Source organism: Sylvia atricapilla, chromosome 5 (assembly GCF_009819655.1).
Source record: "Sylvia atricapilla isolate bSylAtr1 chromosome 5, bSylAtr1.pri, whole genome shotgun sequence".
NCBI classification, from domain to species: Eukaryota; Metazoa; Chordata; class Aves; order Passeriformes; family Sylviidae; genus Sylvia; species Sylvia atricapilla.
The window spans coordinates 46,078,590-46,100,792 of NC_089144.1; the positions used below are offsets into that span (position 1 = coordinate 46,078,590).

At 34.5% G+C, this 22,203-nt stretch overlaps 1 protein-coding gene across 2 annotated transcripts in view; it reads right to left on the reverse strand.

Moving 5' to 3' along the window:
• The window catches only part of ANKS1B (ankyrin repeat and sterile alpha motif domain containing 1B), a 413,515-nt gene that overhangs the window by 237,203 nt on the left and 154,109 nt on the right, over window positions 1-22,203 (reverse strand). The window lies entirely within an intron of this gene.

Below are 22,203 nucleotides of genomic sequence, written 5' to 3' on the forward strand. Positions count from 1 at the left end.
ATTTTGTGATAATTCTGCTTCTGGGAAAACATGAAATTATGAAAAATTGACATTATCTTTGGTGTTTGCAAAGCCTCCTGAAGTGAATGAATGTGTGTTACTGTCAGCACGCATTTAAGAACTCTATTTCTTATCAGGAACATTTTCTCAAGGAGTTTGTTGAAAGGAGGGGGGCTGGCCTCTTCTCCCAGGAACCCAGAGACAGGACAAGAGGAAATGGCCTCAAACTGTGCCAGGGGAGACTAGACATCAGGAAGAATTTTTTAACTGAAAGGGTGAAAGCACTGGAACAGGCTCCCCAGGAAGCTAGTGGAGTGACCATCCCCGGAGGTGCCCAAGAAATGACAGGACATGAAACTTTTTACTATGGTTTCCTGGGCATGGTGGTGTCGGGTCAAAGGCTGGGCTTGATGATCTTGGAGGTCTTTTCCACACTTAATGATTCTATGACTGTGCAGACATAAATGTTTTTAGGAAGAAAATTGTGTAATGCAACTCTTCAGAACTAGAAGGAATGTTTCTACATGGTTTAAACGCAGTTTATTCAGTTTCAAAATACTGAAAACTAAATAAAGTCATAAATCCAATTTTGTTTGTTATTTACATTTGAGTAGAGACCTTCGTTTTTCATGTGGTTTGCAAGTGATTAGTCAATGTTTTCCCTTGCAGGAAGTGAATTCACATTGAAATCACAAGCATAAAACAGATTTGTCCAGTCTGCATACAGAAGTGGCTAATGCTATGATAAAAACCTAAGCGCAGTAAGTTTGCTGTCAATTCTATAATGTGGCAATTACTCCTTAAATAAGCTGGACACTATTTTTAAATAGTATTTAAAAATACTATTTTTAAAATAGTATTTTAAAAAACATTGTGGAAAACAATTCTTTTCTTTTCAAGAAAAAACCCTTATTTTGACTTTTCCTTTTTTTTTTCCCAAGAGAAAGACCAGATTTGTATCTAATTATGCACGTGGATAACTTCACTCATTTAAACTGACCAGTTAATTCCAGCATATATCCATGTGAGCAAAAGCAAATGGGTATGGAACTGGTACACAGATTGCCGTCTCTCTAGAGACTGTTTTCTCCTGATACTAAAATAGCTACAATGCTGGATTTTTAGTTTAGCTGTGTTACAGAAGACACACCACGCCCACCACCCCCACAAAGAAGAGACATTTTATACAAGCATAAAGCAAAATCACCACATACGTTAGCAAAAGGACAGCTTTCAAATAACAAATTAACACTCTATACAGTTATTTAGTACCAGAGACATGTTGAACAGTGACATGGCTTTTTAATACTCACACCCAGCCTAGCTATGTAAAAAACCACTTGTGGATGGCCCCTGACACAGATGTTTAGGAGACTGTAAAATAAAAAAATGTAAAATTTGAGGGCTTTGTAAAAAATTCTACAATATTTCAATTTACTATATATATAAAATGATGCTATATGTATACTTTGTTACAATACAGATCTTGTGATGATGGAAGATGAGGAAGCAAAAACCCTCAAATCCATCATGTCTCTCTTCAGGTACCAGAGCTCTATACTAAACAAGAGAGCTAAAAGCATCCAAGTGCCTTATCGAAACGTGCAGGAAGTCATGCTCCATTAATTTATGCTAAAATCTCATTTTGTTTTCTTCACCACTAAAAGGAGTAAAAAAAGGAATAAATTTTTCATTTTTCCTTTCACTGCATATAAGCATGTTCTTAAAATACCACCTTACTCTCTCAGGAAAAGAAATGTTAGCATAAGAATTTCACCTTTTCTCATTGTATAAACTCAACCCCCACAAATATTTTTAAAATATAATTACTGTTTTTGATATTAAAGCATCTGATCCAAGAGTACTTAATCTAGCTAATACTTTCAAGAAACATTCTATGGTTATTTTTTATCTTCTACATATTTCAATTTAATTGACTGGTTAAATTTTGCTGTGCTTTGAAAACTACCTTTTTCAAAGATATTGAAATTTTCAGTTTGCAGTAGAACAAATCAGACTGATAAATTTTCTTTAAGTACTGGGCCTACAACTCCCTTTCTGTTGAATCCAAGGGAAGGAGCAATTGGGTGTCCTTTTAACTAATAAGAACTCAAGCGTAAAAACCATCAACATGACTTCTGAAAATACCCTGCCCAGGAATCCTGCTTCACAGAGCTACCTATCTTTTGGGCAACAATTGACGAGTATGCAGAAATTTGGAGCTCTAACAAGAATTTGGTATTTTCTGCACATCTCTATGCTACATGTTTTCTGTGTCTCTCAACAGGCCACGCCACTTGTCACTGCTTCAGTTTTTTCTCTGATAAATCCTCCTCAAAGAACAGAGGCTGACGGAGGCTTGTGTCCTCAGATATGCATCCTTAGTTCTCTGGATTTCACCCAATGCATCAGCTCCAGCTTAATATTTCTTAGGAGAACCCTCAATACAAAATACCGATTTTGTCTGGTCCAGGGGAGGTTATTCACCTTTCACTTAGTGAAGTGCAAGGGACAATGCTATCCTTACAGCTCCCAAGACTGGGAGCTCTGCACAGCCCTAACTGCATTTAGGTTAGAAGAGAGGAAATAAGCACCAGCCGCATTCCAGTCTTGGTATTTTACTGGTTGCTCAGGCAACCAGCTCCACTGTGAGGAAACAAAACATAGAAAAAGTAGTCTCACTGAATGGAAATCCACTTAATTCAGAATTGTATCCAGTTTATAAAGTAATGTGATATTACATAAGACCAGAAAAACAGTCCAGATTTGATGCATATTTTACATCAACAAAATTGTAAAAGAACTGATACTAACAACTGATATTACTTCCAAACTGCATTGAATCATCAAATGCATTGAAACACTAAGAAAGTTGAATTTTAAATTTGCTTTTCAGAAAAAAATAGTCACTGATATTCAGCAACAGCTTCAGAACAAATAAAGCATTAAAACATTTCTAACTAGTTTCTGTGATACCTATGGAAGGTTTATGGAAGTCATTCTCTTAATGTCACAGTAACTTTTATGTCAGTAAGAAATAATGGATAAGCTCTTCTGAGTTGAATTACTCATCTGATGTACTGAACAAAAGCATGGGCTTTATAAAATAATTGCAATCTAAACACTAGTTCTACTGCAGCAAATTAAGGAAGGCGTAACACAGTCCAGGTACCAGCTTTCATTTTGCTGATATGGTTCAGGTGACCACTCAAAAAAAACAAAACAAACAAACAAAAAAGTCCAGTAACCTATGCTTGAACTTCTAAAATATGAATTAGTAATGGAATAAAGAATATTAACTATACTATTAATATTACCTCCCCTGCCAATATTTTAGAAGAAATATTTACAATAAAGCCAGCTCTAATTCTTTCAGTCATTCTATATCTGTATTTTGCAGAGCTTAGTTTTTATAGATACTCTAGATATAGATACACAGAATTTCATTTGAGAAAATGAGTATCATTTGACACAAAAAGAAATATAGTCAGGGTATGTTAAGCCAGAAGGACAATGCAAGCAACTGAAGAGTTGACAAAGCTACACAGCCAAGAGCTCAGTATTTAGCATATTGAATTACATCAGAAAAATAGCAGATGCGTGGTCATTCCTTGTATTTTAGAAAGGGGGACGGGATCCCTCTAAAGACAGGTAATCAGTGATAAAGATGTTAGGGCCACAGTGATTAATTCTAGGCAACTATGTCTTAGAATAAGTAATTTTCAAAGCATCAAACAGAAGAAAATGCTATATCATAGAAATGAAGAAATTATGGAAGTAGATACTGCAGCTTCTCATGGTTCTTCTTTTCATATCTCAGTTTAAATGTAAAATGCGCAGAGTCACATTTAACCCCGTTTCTCAGCTACATGCTAAACATACATACTTGATTTTTTATGTATGATTTCCACTAATAAGAAATCTAACAATAATATGTCACCTACAATAGTATCTGCATTTCATATTTTATACTTAGTGTAGACATGGGCTTATGTCTCTCTTTAAAGTGAAAACAAGTATTGGTCTACTGCTGTATCACAGATTAGCTTACAGTAAAGACATATTCCTCTACTGTTGGTTATAAGCCTAGCATGCTCTCTTTATTTGATATAAATATTCACGAATTCAGAATCCATACTTCAGCTTTTAAGAGAAATTTAAATTAATACTTCCATACTATGTTTTATTTTAAAATATGGTTGTTCTAAGAATCACATCTTTGGCTACTTTATAAACAACTGGATCGACCTCTCAGTTTTTCAGATTTTCCTCTAGTATTTTACTGCCAGCCTCAAAAGAAAACAAAACCAGAACAACTGTCATTAAACAGCACCTTCATTTCTCAATATCATAAACTGAAAGACTTACATTGTTTGCCTTCACAATCCTATACTATATATACACAGAAATGTATGCAGTAATACTCTTGGCAAAATAATAATAATTCTCCTTGCAAAGAAATAAATTAATAACTAAAAGCACAATCAGTCCCATAACTGCTTTGATCCAAACATGAAACTACCCCTAACAGGCAGCTGCCTCTGAAGAACACAATGGCAACTATTCAGCAGACTTATGAGCAGCATCATATCTTTTTCTGAAATTAAACAATACACTTTCCTTACCTCGCATTTTTGATAGAAAAAGATGTGACCTATATCAGATAAACTGTGATCAACTTCTGAATGATGCAGGAGCACAGACAGAATTAATATCAGCCATAAGTGAAGACCTTTTGTTCTTGGTTTGTTTTTCATAAAACATTGAATTTGTGCATTAGAAACTCTAGGAAAACATGACTATGCAGAAGCATATAGAAGGATTTGCTTAACTTAGAAGATTCTTTCTCTGCATTAAGTTTAAAGGTATTTTAATTAAGGAAGTACTTCATTTTAATTTATATAAGTTATATTCAGCAAAGAATGTGCCATTTATTGTATGAATTTGAATCCTGATTATTATGCCAATAATGACAAATTAAATCAGTATGTTTCTGTTCTTTAATCAAATCAGCATTACTTGCCTTGCTTGACTCAGTTTGCATTAAGCACATACTAAACGCCAGATAACAAAATTATATGAAAAAAAAGTCAAGTTGTGTATACAGCAACACAGTTTTAAATTATTTATTTCAATGTTGTGGAATCTGCAGAAAGGTTTCTATTAGATGGATATTATGAACTGACTCAAATATTTCAAACACAATGATGTATTCTTTGATTAAAAATACTTTTTAGAAACCAACATTGCATCAAAAGATCATAAGAAATCTTGCTTAAACTGAAAGAAATGTCTCTGTAACTAAATTAACACTGACAGCTGTTTCATAAAGGCATGGGTTTTTTACTGATATTTCCCTGAAGAAAGCTCAGTTTCATGATAATACAGCAAAAACTGGTAAAACTTGAAAGATGAGAATATGCTGCAAGTTTTTAATGCAGGTTGAGATTAAATTTCCACCTGCAATTTTTGTGTTAATCTTATCTGTAATAAATTACAGTACAAATGTCTGTCATTAGAGTACATTGCGATTTTCTTTTTAAAGATTCAAAAGGAGCTTCATGAACATTGCAACAGTTTGAGTATCAATTTAAATTCCTTGGAGTGAATTTTTACCATCTGGGAAATGCTTCACACTTAACTTATTTTCAGTAACTCTTTGCAAAATACCAGGGCAGCACAGTTTTCACCAAATCTTTCTTTATCACAATTCTATAATTCCAATATGCTATCTAATTATATAAAAATATGCAGAATCACACTTGAACTGTAATTGGGAAAAATTTTGTCAGTTTTGCTTATTCAGGCTTTGAGCTTCAAACAGCTTTGATAAACACTTCATTGGAAAGGTACATTTCTATATATAAGCACACTTTTCAAAAGTGTTTTCAATGTTTACTGTGCATCTCTGGGTCCAGAAAGAGGTTCAAAGTGACCAAGAGATGGGATCAAAAGAGAATGTTCTATAAAATTCTATTTCCCAAACACTACACCATATACCATTAAATGATGCAAATACCTTTCAAATTTTGTACAAGCATATTCCAGCCTATTACCTTTCCCCATAAAGGGTATTCCAAAGCAGTGTATTCTGTTTACTGTTCACAGAAATACAGACACACAGAAGATAATTTCTACTTGTTTAACATGCTTATTTTATAAATTTTATATCATATATTTTATAAATTTTAATTATAAAATTTTAGTTTTATAATTATAAATTATATGGAATTATAAATTTTATATCATCAGCCAAATTCACTAATGTTTTATGTTAACAGAAGCTCCCATGATGGATCCTTAAAAGGAAATGTGTCCTCTCCACTCCAGTACAGGAAGGAATCGTGGGATTTGCACTAGATCTGGGAAGGTTGTGAACAGAATAGTGGCAAAATTAATAGCTTCAGAGATCCATTTTAGGCACTGAAAACTCTAGAACCATTTCTAGCATGATTCACAAATCCTATCCTAGTGATAACATGCCCTGCATTCCCTTTATGTGAATTCTCCTTATAAACCATACTAACACAAGCAGATACAATGCAGCTAATGCCTAACCCTAACAAAGCAGGTACTCAATGCCACAGCAACAGAAATGATGACACAGAGCTTCATTGTGATAATCTTACAATATTTAAGGGTTCAGAGTTATGCAGAAAACTGGTATGAAAATGTTTTGAAGACCAGATAGGAGTAATGGGACTATAGCTGTGATGGTCTGACCTAGGCATCTCTCTCTATGATTTTCTATTTATGTACTGCTCTGAATCTACACAAGGCCGCACTGTGTGCTGCTCCTGATCTTCTGTGGATGTGTGAAAGCCTGCCACAAGACCTTACATCAGCTAGCAAGACAGCTGTCCAAAAACACCACACAGAAACTCTCTCTGAACTCCATGGTAAGGGCTGAAGAGATAACCCAATCCTCTTTTCTTCTAGCATGTTACATCTTACACATCTGAGGAAAAGAGGCAGAGGCAACAGGTTCAAATTATTTTCCATAAATTTGCACTGTTAAGTAAAAAATAATAAAAACAGAACCATTTTTTCTAATACTTCTAAGCTTTTCTAATAACCACTTATCCAATGGGACTCAAATTTATTATTGGCATAACACAGAGTGGACAACAGTCCCTCATCTTTGTCTTATTTCCAAGAGCAGATTGTGCCCAGCTGAGACGGACTTCTTTGATGCACCTCCATCAGATATTTGACTCTGTGCCACAATTTAGCCCATACAGTTGACGGAATGCTAAATGTTCAACTTAGAATGCTAAATATTCATCTTAAAATTAGGAGTTACATATTATTCTATTATTAAAAACTGTATTTTTCCTGAGCAGAGATTTACTTCACATCAGAGGAAGCCACAGAGAATGAGTTATTTAATCTATGGGCAGATATAATTTTGCTTCTGGCATATACTTCAAAGCAATTTTTAGAATCTGAAACAGAAATAAGTGATGTACTGTGCTAAAATGCCCCAAATTGATTGCTAGCCTTAGAATAACAGGAAGCATGCCGATTTAAATGCCTTTTTAGAGCACAGAATAATCCCAAGTCTTGTCAGTTAAGTGTGCCAGTCCAATTCAAATCTGTTTTAAATCACTGATCAGTTCTATCCTGCACATGTTCTAATTTAGAATTATAGATTTAGTTCAGAATCATATCCCACTGGTTTTGAACTAATGTACTTGCCTCCAGTGTTTTTAGAAAGAAAACGCTCTTCAACACTAGTAATTTTTAATGTGTTGGAGTCTGATTCTCTCTGAAATCTGCTAAACTGAGTAAGAATATTTCCACTAATACCAGTAAGTATTGGATCAGGCCCATAAAGAATTTCAACTGATAATCAGAATTTTAAATACATTTTCTTACCAAATTGCATATATTGTCAGTATCAAATATTCTACGACACCTTCTATAGATAGCTATATAGGTATAGTTATAGATACCTATAACTATAGGTAGTATACAGAACATTTTATTTTGAAAAATACATTTGCACATTTTGGTCCAAACAGTGAATTCAAATAATTATACAGCATATGTAACTACAGCATGTAATTAAAACTCCCTTATAAACAGTCTAATTTATTTTTCATGTTATGGATGAATGAGTGATAGCATGCAGAACAGTTTGCTATATCCACTAAAAAACAGGTACTTGAAAGAAGGATTTTTAAGTATAGATGAGAATTAGCAATCAAACTGCTGCCTACTGTTTTCTTTTTCTCTTTTTTCTCCTGATTTTGACCTATGTAGTCAATTTTCCTTTTTCCCTTTCTGAAATTTTTGACAATATTTCTAAGTCAGAATACAAAATACTTCTAAATTTCTCATCAGATTTAGCATAATCATATTATAGACATTTACTTAGAAGAAAAAAATGGACCTACTGCCATATCTTCAGTTTATTTTAATTTTAGTTTTTAAGGTTCCAGGGGATGAGGGGTATAAGGAATGCTAAGAATTACATGTCCTTTACAAGAAAATGGTTTGCTTAGAAACATTTTTCTTTTATTATGTATCATCATTGTCCTTATCCTTGAGTTATCAGACTTAGGACTGAGACAACTGAAAGCTGTGCAATAGTGTTAACAAATTTTTACCATTTTGTGTATTTTTTTCCTAATACTACTTTAGTGACAGCATTTAGTAATCAATTCTTTAAGCTTAATTTGCTTATAGATATGATGCTAATTGTACAAGATCTGCTGTCTGTGGTGCTGAGGCAGAATTTAATTACAAACAGAGTGATGGGTGGGTTTTTTATTTGTTCAACACTATTGTAACTCAGTATCAGTACCTGAACATGGGGTTTGGAAGCATGAATGGCCTTATTGGTTGTGACGCAGAAGAATGAAGGAGGAGAGTGCATATCCAGTAACTAAGTTTGGTTTCCAAGTGCTAAGAGTACATAGAGCTCCCATAAAAAGAAATAAAGCTCTCATAAGGCAAACACAACATGACATCCAATTATAACGAGAAGTTAAAAACTTATTCAAGGCATAATAATCTATGATCATTTAAATTCCAAAAGGCAAAGAGAAGCAACAACTATATGACACTTGCTAAAGTAATTGTGCTGATTATTTATGTAGCTGATGTATTTAGGGCAACTCAATATCATCCTTGGAGTAATAAGAGGCAGAGTAGTTTAGAACAAAATATATGATATTATTAAACTCAAAGGGTGTAATTTAAAAATCTAAAATATTGAAGTATGCATTAAGAGTGTTTACTTCATCAAGATTCCAGGTAAACACCATCAGGAGATCTTGCTTCGATGTTGTGCGTACCTCATTTTGTGATAGTGGTTTGCTTTCACTGACTGAAAAAAAAATGTTTCCCCATGGCTACTGTTGCTATAGGTGATGTTTCAATTGCTGCTTTACTGTGGAAGAATGTTCTTGAGAGAAGAAATATATCAGTTCTGAATTTTCTGAAATCCTAAAATAATCATGTGTGATTATTTCCTGAAATAATCATTAAGACACATTATGACACTTGACTGGAATTTGAAATAGGTCTGTTCTAAAATTTTTCTACAAAATTAAATGAGGCATTTAGAACTTCGGTACTGCTCATCTTATCTTTAACTGAGATTAGTGTTATTTCCATTTCCCCATCATTTTCACTGTGTAACTATATGATAAAAGGCAACACATCACTCAGGCATCAATACTCTTGTAGTACCTTATCAAGAGTTTACTCTTAGCATTCCTACATGGATGATAACCAACAGTGCTCCATCTCTATTTCACTGTGAAGCAGATAAATTCAGCATTTGCCATAGAGTAAAAGCATGAAGATACAGCAGATGAGGGCTGGCAGCTTGTTAAACCACCAAAGCACAGCTGCCTAAATTCTCTTAGAAACTCTTTAGTGATACACTGTCCAAGGAGAACTTCCCCTGATAACATGTAGGCAGATATGGGCTGTCAGTTCCACTGGCTTGGCAGGACATTATCAAGGGATTTTTTTGCCTATACTAGAGTACGGTAAGCTCAGAGGAGGAGTACATCGTTCACCAAAGGGAATGAAAAGATGAACAGACTATATATAATTTTACAATATGAAAACAAAATGGCGATAAGTATTTATTATTCTGTGGTCATGGTATAAAACTACCTCCTAAGTAACAAAAAAACTCGGGGGAGAATAGTTCATGCAGTACATGCTGCTGTGAGAAATAATGTCTGTTTTTAGCTTTGTGAAAAATGCCTGGTAATACAAGGAAAAAAAGCCTTCCCTATTCCCTGAACCCATATTTTCAGAACTGTTTTCCTTCTTCTATGTTGTTACTCAATTTTTTTTTCTTTTTCAGTGTCTCCTTTCTCTTGCCTATGAACATGACATAGAACACCTTTCCAGAGGAGTGGGAAGGGAGGGCAATTTTGAGCATCATCTCACTTTATCTGAGGGATATGAACTAGCTAGAAAGTAGGTAGGGGTTATTCTAATTGCTTTGATAGACAGCAAGTGATTCAAATAATTTAATATTTATGGTTTTAACATTTATCTCTTGGAATTGTTCCCAGAAAAAAGAGCAAAACAATAAGCTTAGTCATACAAAACCTGTATCTCATAGTTAGGCTTTCTGATATTTGACATGGTAAAAGGGACAATTAGAGCTTTTTCTACAGCTGAAACATTCAGAATCTCTCATTTCTCATTGTTTTCATTCATCTCAGTTTTTCATGGTTAATAGGAGCTCACTTGTACTGAAGGCTTACAGGTGCACATGCATTAGTGTTTTAGTTTGGCTAAAACACTCAGATGATTCAGGAAATCTCTCCAATCTCTCCACAGTTCCTATTTTTGGTAGTTTTACTCACATCTCGGAGCAATCTTGAAGTGCAATCTTGAAGTGTCTTCCTTCTGGCTAAAATTAAGTGGGAATGTGGGCTCAAATATACCTTTGTTTACTTTTACATTATTTACATGACTTGTTCTTCCATAATTTTTAAGGTGCCACTAGACTTTCAAAGCCAAAATTTTAAGATCCAGCAAGAATCTATATGATATACAGGATTCATTTGAACGATACCTGATTTTTACCTTTGTCTTAGTAATAGCAACATTAAACTGCCTCTTAGAGGACTGCTATGTAGGGAGAAGTTGGTTTTTCATAAATTTTCATAATCCGAAATTGAAGTCCCCAGTGACAACCTCATGGTCCTACTCTGGAAACCACCAAATTAGAAACAAAAAAGAAAATTAACCTTTAATAATTTGTTATTGACTTCTTTCCATTAAACATTTAATTATTATTCAACTATAGTATTTGCTTATAGCATTCCATGGAGTCCAGTGAACACTAAAACTGAATAAACCTACACTTACCTTTCTCCTGATTAAAATTCATGTAAGCTAAACACAGCAGCATCACAGAGTCACAAAATATGCTGGGTTAGAAGGGGTCCACAAGAATCATCGAGTCAAACTCCTGGCCTGCACAGCACCATCTCCAAGAGTCACACCCTGTGCCTGAGAGAATTGTACAGATGCTCCTTGAGCTCTCTCAGGCTGGTGCTGTGACCACTGCCCTGGGGAGCCTGTCCTAGTGCCCAGTCACCCTCTGGGTGAAGAACCTTTTTCTAATATCCAACCTGAACCTCCCCTGACACAACTTCAGGCCATTCCCTCGGGTCCTATTGCTGGTCACCACATAGATGTAACATTACAGATTTCAAGCATGCCTACATATATGTGTGTGTGTATATGATATCTTCACACTTTGATAAATTAAAAGCTGCTCTGGGAGCATTATATTTGAAGAAAAACTTAAATTTAAATTTTAAAAAGCAGGCATACAGGGCGCCAGAGATGTATTTAAACTAAAGAAGATTTTTAATTAAAGTTGTACTAAAATGGTATGGGGAAATTAGTTCTGCATGTCTTTGTGTTTTCACATATAGGCTGAGGTTTTGCATGGAGATTTTTCTTTCTTGACAAGCAAACATCTTGCAAACAATTGTACAAACACATATTTCTCTCTACAGCCACTTAGAGCCTGACTTGTGCCAGAAACACAGATCCCATCATCAAAGCTAAAGTCTACATGATACTTTAGAAAGTGTATTACATTGATCATCAGAAGCGTGACACAAACTCCTTGGTGTGTGCTGCCTCTTCTGTTGACAAAATGGATACTGGGAGGAAGAGTTATAGAGAATCTTGCCATTCTATTAATATCTCTGGAGGCACCAATTCTTAAATATTTTCTTTAAAAATAAAATCCATAGGAGACATTATTATTCCTCGTGAGTCATACAAGATTGATCCAGAGGTCTTTCTTAAGTGGGCTCTTCAGCATTACTTATATATTAAGTCAGCATATATAATGCCACTGCAGAGTAAGCCTTCAACACTTTCATCCTTGTAAATACGTAAACTATAAATAGCTGCTAATGAGATTTCCAGAACGCTAGCAAAATTGAAAATAAGAGTTTCCTTCTAAATGATTTGCCCAAGGTCTTCCTTTGATATAAGAAAAATATGCATAACTAGGAAAAAAAAAAAAAAAGCCAAGAGATTAGCTCAGTTGTTCAGAGCATATTGCTAATAACACCAAGGTTGCATCTTCCATTGCCGTATGGACCATTCACTTAAGAGCTGGGCTTGATGATTTTTGTGGGTCCCTTCCAGCTCAGAATATTCTGTGATTAGAAAATTATTCTATATCTCAGGAACTGAGAATCTTAGTTTTATGAACAGTGCTGTTGAAATTCAGAAAATTGCCATCAGATGGTGTCACAATTTGCTGGGTACAAGTGACACAAATGAAAGCTCTAGAACATAAACGGCAGACCCATGTTTCAGCTTTCTGAGTTTTGAAATTATTATTGAAACAAAAGATGGAATTCCCTCATGGTGATTAGACACTTAGTTAAGTATGTAATTCCTTGAAAAATTACTTGTGGGAATAAAATCAGCATATGGGTTGCATGAGTTGCATGGAGAATGGATACATTCATAGAACACACATCTAGTAAGGTTACATAATACACATGAAATATCCAGGAGATAGTTGAGCTTAGGAGGACCTTGGGCTGCAAATACGCAAAGGCTGTAGCATTATGAAGGGGTGTCACTAAGCCACTGCTTTGCAATTACACATTTCCCAAAGGCATCCATAACTGGGTAGGTAAAAGGTAGGTAGGTAAAACTACAGGGTAGGTAAAACTTTACTCTTACTCAGACAACCATATTATTTTCTGTCCTGTTTTTTCTAAACCTCTGACAACTTACACATTTGGGTACCTGACGGTTCTGACATATTTTCAGAGTACAGCTTTGTATCTTCCCCAGACATGTCCATGTGCATTTTTCTTCTTCAAATGAATAAGTCTAAGTTCCCATTGAACCCTCTGCATAGCTCTAAGAAGATAATCAATCTCTCACTATGTAAAAATCAGAAATGGAAAAAAAAATACTTTCCATTCATTCAACTGTACCATTAGAGCTACATTACAATTATAAATCCTAACTGAAAAGTCATATACAGAGCTTGTATGATCAAGTGCTAAATTAGGTGTAACATAGTGTTTCTGTGAGTTTTCAAAGAAATTTTGAGTTTCAATTTTATTATATACTGAAATTGTACAATCAATCATTTCTACCAAAAATGCTCCCAAAAGCAAGGAATATTTTAATTTTTTTTAAACCTGCCATTATTTTTAAAATTTTTAATTACAAATCAAACTAGCCACTGTATAGAAGCTATTCAATATAGCAAGAATCAGATGCAAATATTTAATCTTGGTTTACAGTAAGATCTATTCAGTCATTTTGAAACCATTCATGAAATTGTCTCAGATTTATTGACCAAATCCTCCTGAAAAAATGGCTTTCAAGACTGGAATCAAAATTCTGAAACTCAGAGCATCATATCTATTTTAGGAAAAATGACAGTGGCTGCTCCAGAATGAGGCAGACTGGTGTTCAGTTTTTGTTTTTCACTAAATGGCATCAAATTTTAATTTTCCACAAGAACATTACCATCAGCAATGTAGTCTGATATTTGTTACATTTACATTGTTCAGCTAGAGCTGTTTATAAAATACGTAGTCAATTAGCTAATGAGGAAGACTGACTCTACCGTAGTTTTTGGATATTCACCAAAGGTAAAGAAGGCTTGTTTTCCCATCCCCATTTTTTTAATACACCTTGGAACAACATAAAGAGAGATGATTGTTACATCAAATGATACTAACATTACAATAGGACAGCGAGGAAAAGAAAGAAAGAATGAAATCTAGTCAGTTGTGTGCAAGAAAGTGAAACAAAATTGTCTTTAATTTCATTATGGCCTTAGGAGAAAACATAAACGTTTAAATTTTTTTGTTGTTGTTTTGGTTTGGTTTTGTTTTGCTTTGTTTTGTTTTTGTTTTGTTTTGTTTTGTTTTGTTTTGTTTTGTTACTGGCTGGTATGTTATACAGAAAGCTTTTTGTTTTTCTTAAAACTGGACATCACTAATTATACTCAGAGGACTAAAATTTCTTTAAAAAAAAACAGGCACATTTTTGCCATTGCCTTCTGTTCTAATCATCTCACATAGAGCTTGGAAATACAGCTGGTGAGTAGAAAGCTTTCCAAAAGATACAAAGGAGAAAAAGCAGAAAAGCAATTAAATACAAATAAGAGGACATGACCCAGGAAAAGAAAAAAAAAATTAAATGTAAGATAGAATATGCTAAATAATGTTGCAATCAGTTTAAGTGCATTCACAGGGTAAAAGAAAACTGTACCACAAACAATATTGTGAGGAATTGAAGACAGAGATCCTAGTGCTCTTTGCTCATTTCCTTCATCTCGCAATGGCAATTCGTCTGACTGATGAAGTGATGAAGTTTTCAAGAGCATCCCTCCACAGCTTGGTCAATCTTATTTACAAAATGTCCAATGGAAAGATAAGGGAACAATACAAGGCATGGTGACAGCCTAAAGACTAAAACAGTCTGTCTCTGCAAATGGTCCTACTACAAGTTAAGGAGTTATTTTGCTTCCAGCTCAGTAAAAATACCAAACCAAAACAGCAAAGCAAAAAGCTGACTAAAATGACAATCAGATAAATATGAGTGTTGTCTATAGTTACTCAGCTTCTAGAAATGGCTAAGAATTACGACACATTACAGAAAATACTTCTTCTCATGACCTTACATGTCAGGATAGTTATTACACCTGAAAAAAACTACAGTAAATTTAGATAAATAACATTTTTTATTATATTGCTTCTAACAACTGCACTCATTACCTCAAAAGAAGGTTCCTCAAAAGAAGGTCCTTAGAAAGTCCTTCTTGACTTAATATGGTAGTATCTGTTGTTCCTTCAGGGAATCATTTTATGATGCGGTGAAGCACTTATTTATCTGTGCTGACACCTCTCAAGGAAGGGGATGTATGCAACTAAATGAAGTGTAAAAGATTTTAATAGCTGCAAATAGACGTGTATACAAGCATGCATACATTGCAACAAGCTTCATATTATGCTTACTTCAGATGCAAAAAAGGATTCAGAGAAATAGCTAACTACTGAACCTGACAGCAGTGTAAAACAATGCTCCTAAGGATCCTGAGGGAAATTTTCCCCACTTTTAGGACAGTCTCTAAAATTTTCATCTCCAGAATCATCAGAGTATTGCTCTATTTCCTACCCTCCTCCTTGCCAAACTGAAGCCTAAGAATACAGGCTTTCAAAATTAGTAAATGTATCTTAAGTGTTACAAGGGATTTTTTTCTCCCTGTTTTGTCAGCAATAGCTAACTTTGTTCATTGTCGGCAAATGTGGGTGAAAGGAGCACATCCTGTGAAGAATAGCCATTTGAATAAAAGATAGGCAGGCACATGGCTCAACACATGCCTTTCTACATGTGGTCAGATGGTTCAGAATTTGATTTGAAAAGAGATAAGCTGTGCATGTCATTTCTTGTTTGATTAACACATCCAGTGCTTTATCTGACAACAGAGATTTGAGACCCATCTGCAATTTTATTCCCTCAATATGCTTGCTACAAATTGTTTTATTTCCATATTACTTTACCAATTTTTAGCAACTGGAATGTCCACATAGTGGGTGACATGTGAGACAGTATGTTTGGAGAGCAGGTTCACACGAACAACTAAGTGAGTTTTGCCCAAATAATTCCCTTAAGCCTGAGAAAAGACTGAATGACAACACTGCAGAAGCATTACTGAAGGGCTGGTTAATAGCCAGGAGCTTTAAGTTGGAATAATATAGTTAATTCCAAGGAGATCTGTTGTATTCCTCTGGGGAATGGTTTCTCCCTAGGACCCCTGAAGCCTGTAACCATGTAGTTTTACCCTTCCTTCCTTTCTTGACCTAATTGGCTGAGATCCAGCCATCCCCCCTGGACAGAAACCTTGATTAGGGTCTGTCCTCCCTTTTTTCTTCCTCTTGCCCTCCGGCCCTCCAAGGCTCCAGCTCTCTTTCCCTCCTTCTGGACCTCCCTTGCCCTCAGGGCCTCCTGCCCTCGTTTCTCCTCCTGAAATAAACGTTTTGGATCAACCCTGGGGGTAAGAGCCTCTCTTGGATCTATTGCCCTATCCCTGAAATATTCCCCCAAGGCCTCCCAAGAAACTGAGCTAGCCCCGGGGGGGCTGCGGAGGATTCGTTTCAGAGATCCCTTTTAAGTTCCGGTGGCATGAGATTTAGGGGCATATTTTATCTAATGATTCATGCAAGCACTAGCAAAACCAAATTTTTTTGAAGAAGGTATACTGGTTTTGACTGGAACAACAGAAATTGGTTTCATCCACAGCTTTCCAGGTATTGCCTCGGAAGACCTTTCTGCCACTAGAATTTTGGACATATTTGTAACATCTAGATATGATTACAATGAGCTTCATGAAATACATTGCTTTGCAACAGGACGATGCAAAGACAATAATAGTTAAGAAAGAGAAGTTTATAATATTAATCAATCCTACATTTCTCTGTCCCTGTGGGACAGACCATGTCTTGCCTTGGGTAACTGTGCAAAGGCTGAAATTAGATGCAGCAAAAAGAAGGGCAACATAAGGAGGTCTCAACATGCTACATCTGCTGGACAAGTTAATTAGAACAAAAAATAAACTGTTTGAGACAGTACTGAGTATGACCCCCAGTAGCAGTTCCTGGAATAGCTCTAGTATGTCTTACTAATTGCACTCAGTTGAACTTAGCTATAAATTATAGGGAAAAAAAGATAATCTTCACAGATGAAAAGGTTCAAATTAACCTGTTTTGAAGAATGCCTTAGCAGAATTTGTTGCATTGTAATCAAGAAGAAGATGAAGAAAATTTAAAACCAGAGAAAAGAGGGCCTGAACTTGACGTTCAAAGCCATTTAATCTGGAAAAATAGTTTTCAATCAATGACAAGCTGGTATAGACAGGTAATACCAGTTTTTTCAAATACTATCTCACTGGATTACAGGTTTCTGGATAAAGGAGATGGGAATGCTTTATCTACCAAAATTTGTTGGTTATTCTTATTTCATTACAAGCTAATATTTTGCCCTTTTTCTGCCATTTGAAAACCATGTGTTCTTTTTCTTATATGTGAGGGTTTGTTAACAAACACAGTATACCATGAACTTGCATACAGCACACCTAAAAAATGCTCTGGCCATAAAATTTACTGTCTTCTTCTTTGTATCCCTTTCATTTTGTATTTCAGTTCTAGTGACTCCAAAACCTTTTATAATTGAAGAAAGAAAGCTTGAAGATTCTACATAGACATCAGAGTTTGATCTTTCCATATCAGCTCTTGAGATATGAGAAAGTAATGTTGAATGAGAAAGTAATGTTGACAGATATGTGACCTACTTCAAAGAGCAAATTTGCTATTGTCACATAAAGAAATATTCTGCACCAGAATAAATTCTGACTGTATACAGGAGTGCAACATAGTCAAGAATTTTAGGCCTGGTCTCTGAAAGAGGTTTCTAACTCTAACATGTTGTATTTCTTAACTATCTCAAAAGAAAAAGATAAAACTGCAAGTTTTAAGCTTTTAGGGCTGCTTTTCTGCTTTTCTGAAATAGGGCTTGTGAGACAGAACAATTTCATCAGACATGTACTGTAAAGAAAGATCTGAAGACGCTTAGAGAAGGAATCAAAGGTGTGACTCAAATGTAATTTTTTCAAAAGTAGAAGAGAAAAAATTACAGTGTACACATTAAATATTAAATTCTTAATTGTACATTCTGGGCTGTTTTAAGGAAAAATGTAGCCTTTTAAGATTTAATAAATAATGTCCCTCACAGTCAGAGAATATGGCATATAAAGCAGTAACAGCTACATTAAGGTCTTCTCCAGTGAGGACAGACATTCTAACTAACAGATAAACCCAGTAAATATTTCTCTGTCACAACAAGATGAGATAAAAACTGTATCCTCTTTTACAATGAATGGCATACTGAACTTATTGAAAGTGTACAGATTTTCACGGACCGAAGAGAAAGATTGTAATGAGATTACCTTCAGATATCTGCTGATATTTTTGCTGCATACATGAGTCTGAGTACAGACCTATTTTGTGATCTGAAGCAGAAAAAGAACCTCTGCAGAACTTTCTTTTAATTTCATGGCCCAATTATATTCAGGATGAGAAGACATAATGAAGTTATATGGGTTAGAGAAAGATACATTATTTAGACTGATCAAGCAAAAATTAAAAAGAAAATCATCCAGACTGACAGTTTCAGCTGCAAGTGTTGATTGTACCAAGCTGATGTTACCAAAAGGCTACAGTTCTGTTGCCTTCAATCTTTAAGATTTACAGTTCCAAGAGAACTTGAGGGATATAGAAAACAAGGCAGAGAGATCTGTTAGACAGGCATTTCCCTGAAAGCCCAGGCTGCCCTCTCCTGGAGTGAATTATCTGGCACATCTGTGGTCTTAGTTCACGGTCAAAGTAACAAACATCATCTGATTATCAGGTATTTAATTTTTCATGTGTGTTATCTTATAGAACACCTACTAAACTTGTATTCAGATGATCAAGAAAATTACACATATCTTGCTGGGGCAGAGTTATAGAAATGACTTCTCTGTGCAATGGAGTGGTCTCACTTTTAGTACAGTAACTTACTATTCTACTATGTGTAGTAGCTGATTATTAATGGGATGCATTGGCCTCCAACCTGAGGCAAAATTCAATGCTATGAAATCATGACCATTCACTTGGAATTCGAGAATGCTTCTCTGATGTCAATGCTCTGACACCAGACAAAGCCCTGAAAACAGGTCATGCCAAAGCTGCATTCAGACAGTCTACCCTACACACATTGAAGTGACAGAAGTGTTGCCATCAACTAGTTGCAGGTTCTTTCATCACCTGAAGCTCAAAACAAAGGACAGAACCTTTATCCTCACATCAGGCAACTTCATATTAAGGTATCTGCTGCCATCCATGTATGCATGTTTGCAGCCATCTGCTGCAAACCATGTATGGTTTGTTTACTCTACAAGGGTATCTGATGCCAAAGTTGAAGAAAATATTTACCATTATATGTGGCCTGTTCTCCAGATAATTAATCAGAAATGTTGTCATATATACTTTAATTCAGATAATATGTCACAGATATGAAATATATCTGTGGAAGAGTTCAGTGTTTTTCATTTGATAAAAATATACTTCTTAAAAATTAAGAACCCTGTTTCAAATCAGGTGATGTAGGGAATCAGCAAACTCCAAGAGTAAAACTGTGATCCCCAAACATAAAAAGGAATAATCAATTACAGGCTGATTCTTCTTTGGTAGCAGACTACCAAGGTAAAGGTAAAATTATGAAGATTTTAGAATTAGAATAATTATTTTCATGTATTCATCTAAATTATAATGCATCATTTCAAATTTCTGAAGAAAACATAAAAAACACTGAAACTGAGTAGGAAAATATTGATGCCTTATTTAGATAGAAGTTTCTGATTTAGAAATCCTGTAAAAAGCATTTTAATTGTTTCACTCAAACACCACAAATCTTCAATTAGTATTAAACTAACCATTATTTTAAGATGCAGATTTTTCATGAATTTTCAGAAGATTATATTTAGGTCATACATTGAACTGTACTTGATTTCACTGCAGATTTTGCAAATAAACAAGGGACCTTTCAGTGAAACAACAGTTAGTGAAAGCAGAGAAAAGCTGTAGCAGAACACAGAACACTGTTTCTGCTGCTCCTTGCTGACTACTATTATTCAACGTTCAGTTTTTAACGTTCTAGATAAGAGACAAGCCTTAAAGACTTTTCCAAGAGTGACAAATTTGATCTGTTCCTCCCAGATTTTGTTATTCTCTTTCCACTCCTTCTCTCTTGCAGGGTTAACTGTGCATCATCTATCAGTAAGAAGTCAAAACTAACTAAATGACCAAAATAAAATGTGTTTGTTTTTTTTTTTCATTCAGGCTAATATTGTGTCTAATATGGGGCTCTGTATGTTACTTAAAAAATTCCAGAATACCAGCTGAAAATGGAGGGTGGAATTGTAATTTTACTGTAATTATTTCATTTACTAATGGCAAATTAATTATTTACTGATGGTAAAATGTACCATTGAAAAGCTTGTAGAAGATGCTCTAAACTTCAGTCATTTTGCCTGTTATCTTTTCTTAGCTTTCTGGGCAGAGATAAAAGGAAATTCAGCTTTCACTCAATCTGTAAATGAAATCACCCATAAATTAGAAACATAAAATTCTAAAAAGCATGACCTTATAGTCCCAGTTTCAGAAAAAATTAAATGTAGTAATAAGGAGTTACTAAGTGTAGTCCATTATAGATTCAACCAAAGAAGCTAAGAGTCAAGTTAATCCAGATATTATGAAGAACTTTAACAGAACAGTGCAATAGCAGAAATCTGGAGAAGTTAATTATCTAATGCCAGTGAATGTTCTTTCTGTTTTCTTATCTTTGCTTTTAAACATCAAGAAATATTTAGTATCATTCAACTATCCAGAAAAACATTGTGATTGCTGAGGAAAATTTACAGTAGAAAAAACCAGTAACAACAGAAGACATCCAAGATATTAAAGAATCAAATTACCCCAGACCTAGGAATAAAAGATACCATTCAAATTATTTGTTTCCAGTTAAGTTTAAAAATATTTGCTATATCCATGACATAAGCAAATTCTTTTAGTTTCAAAGATAATTACATATATTATCTTTGTTTATATTATAATCCAAAAAACCAATATTAATAATCTCTGATCATTTTAACTCTCTCTTCATCAAAGATAGGATTTCTCACTCTTATTTCACAATAATTCCCTAACCATATAGTTTTCTACTGATCTAGCTATGAAATTATTTTTTAATCATTTAAAAGCCGTACTTTTTAGAATTATTAAATTCTACCAACTAGGAACGAAGAGGATTCATCTCATTTCAAGACCAATGCTACAAAAAAAAGTTGATAAGGTTGCACTGAATTTCAACATTTATTAGTTTTATTTTACAGTAATCTACTCCTATTTATATATTAAATACAACACACTTTTAAACTTGATCTGCAGATCCCATAAACTAGCTATCAAAGATACTAATTTCAAGGCATCAGGTTTCCCAAATACTATACCTGTCTCTCACAAATTTAGCCTAAATAAAGCAACTTTTATATGGAATTTGAAGGGACAAAGGTCAATGTTGGTTTACCGAGAATTTACCATTCCTGAAGTTTTGATCTGTGAAAAAGGAAATACTTAAATCCTTTTCAAAGCATTTTCAATATGTAAATCTCCATTGACAGATAAAACCTTCCCTGTTACAATCACACTATCTATTCAATTCTTATTATCAGAGCGAATACACTGAAGTTTTACTTTAATGAATCCCATTACTATTGCAGAAACAATCACAAATTTCTTAGAAATCCTCCCTTCCACATCTTTACTGGTGGTTACATAACGATTTCTAATTAATTTTTTTTCAATTTAAAATTCTTATTGGAGTATATTGATCACACAATGATGAAAGTAGATGATGAATCATCGGAATTTCAAAAACTACAATACATAAGTTCTAGGCAAGTCTGGAAATAAAAGGGTTTTTATGCAAAATATAATATTCAGGAATAAAGTCTGTCTCATAATACTAGTCATAAAATATCAGAACCCTTCGTGGAGCAGTAAGAAAAAAATATCAAGAATAATTCTGTGTATTTATGATAAATGTATTTTACTACCAAAG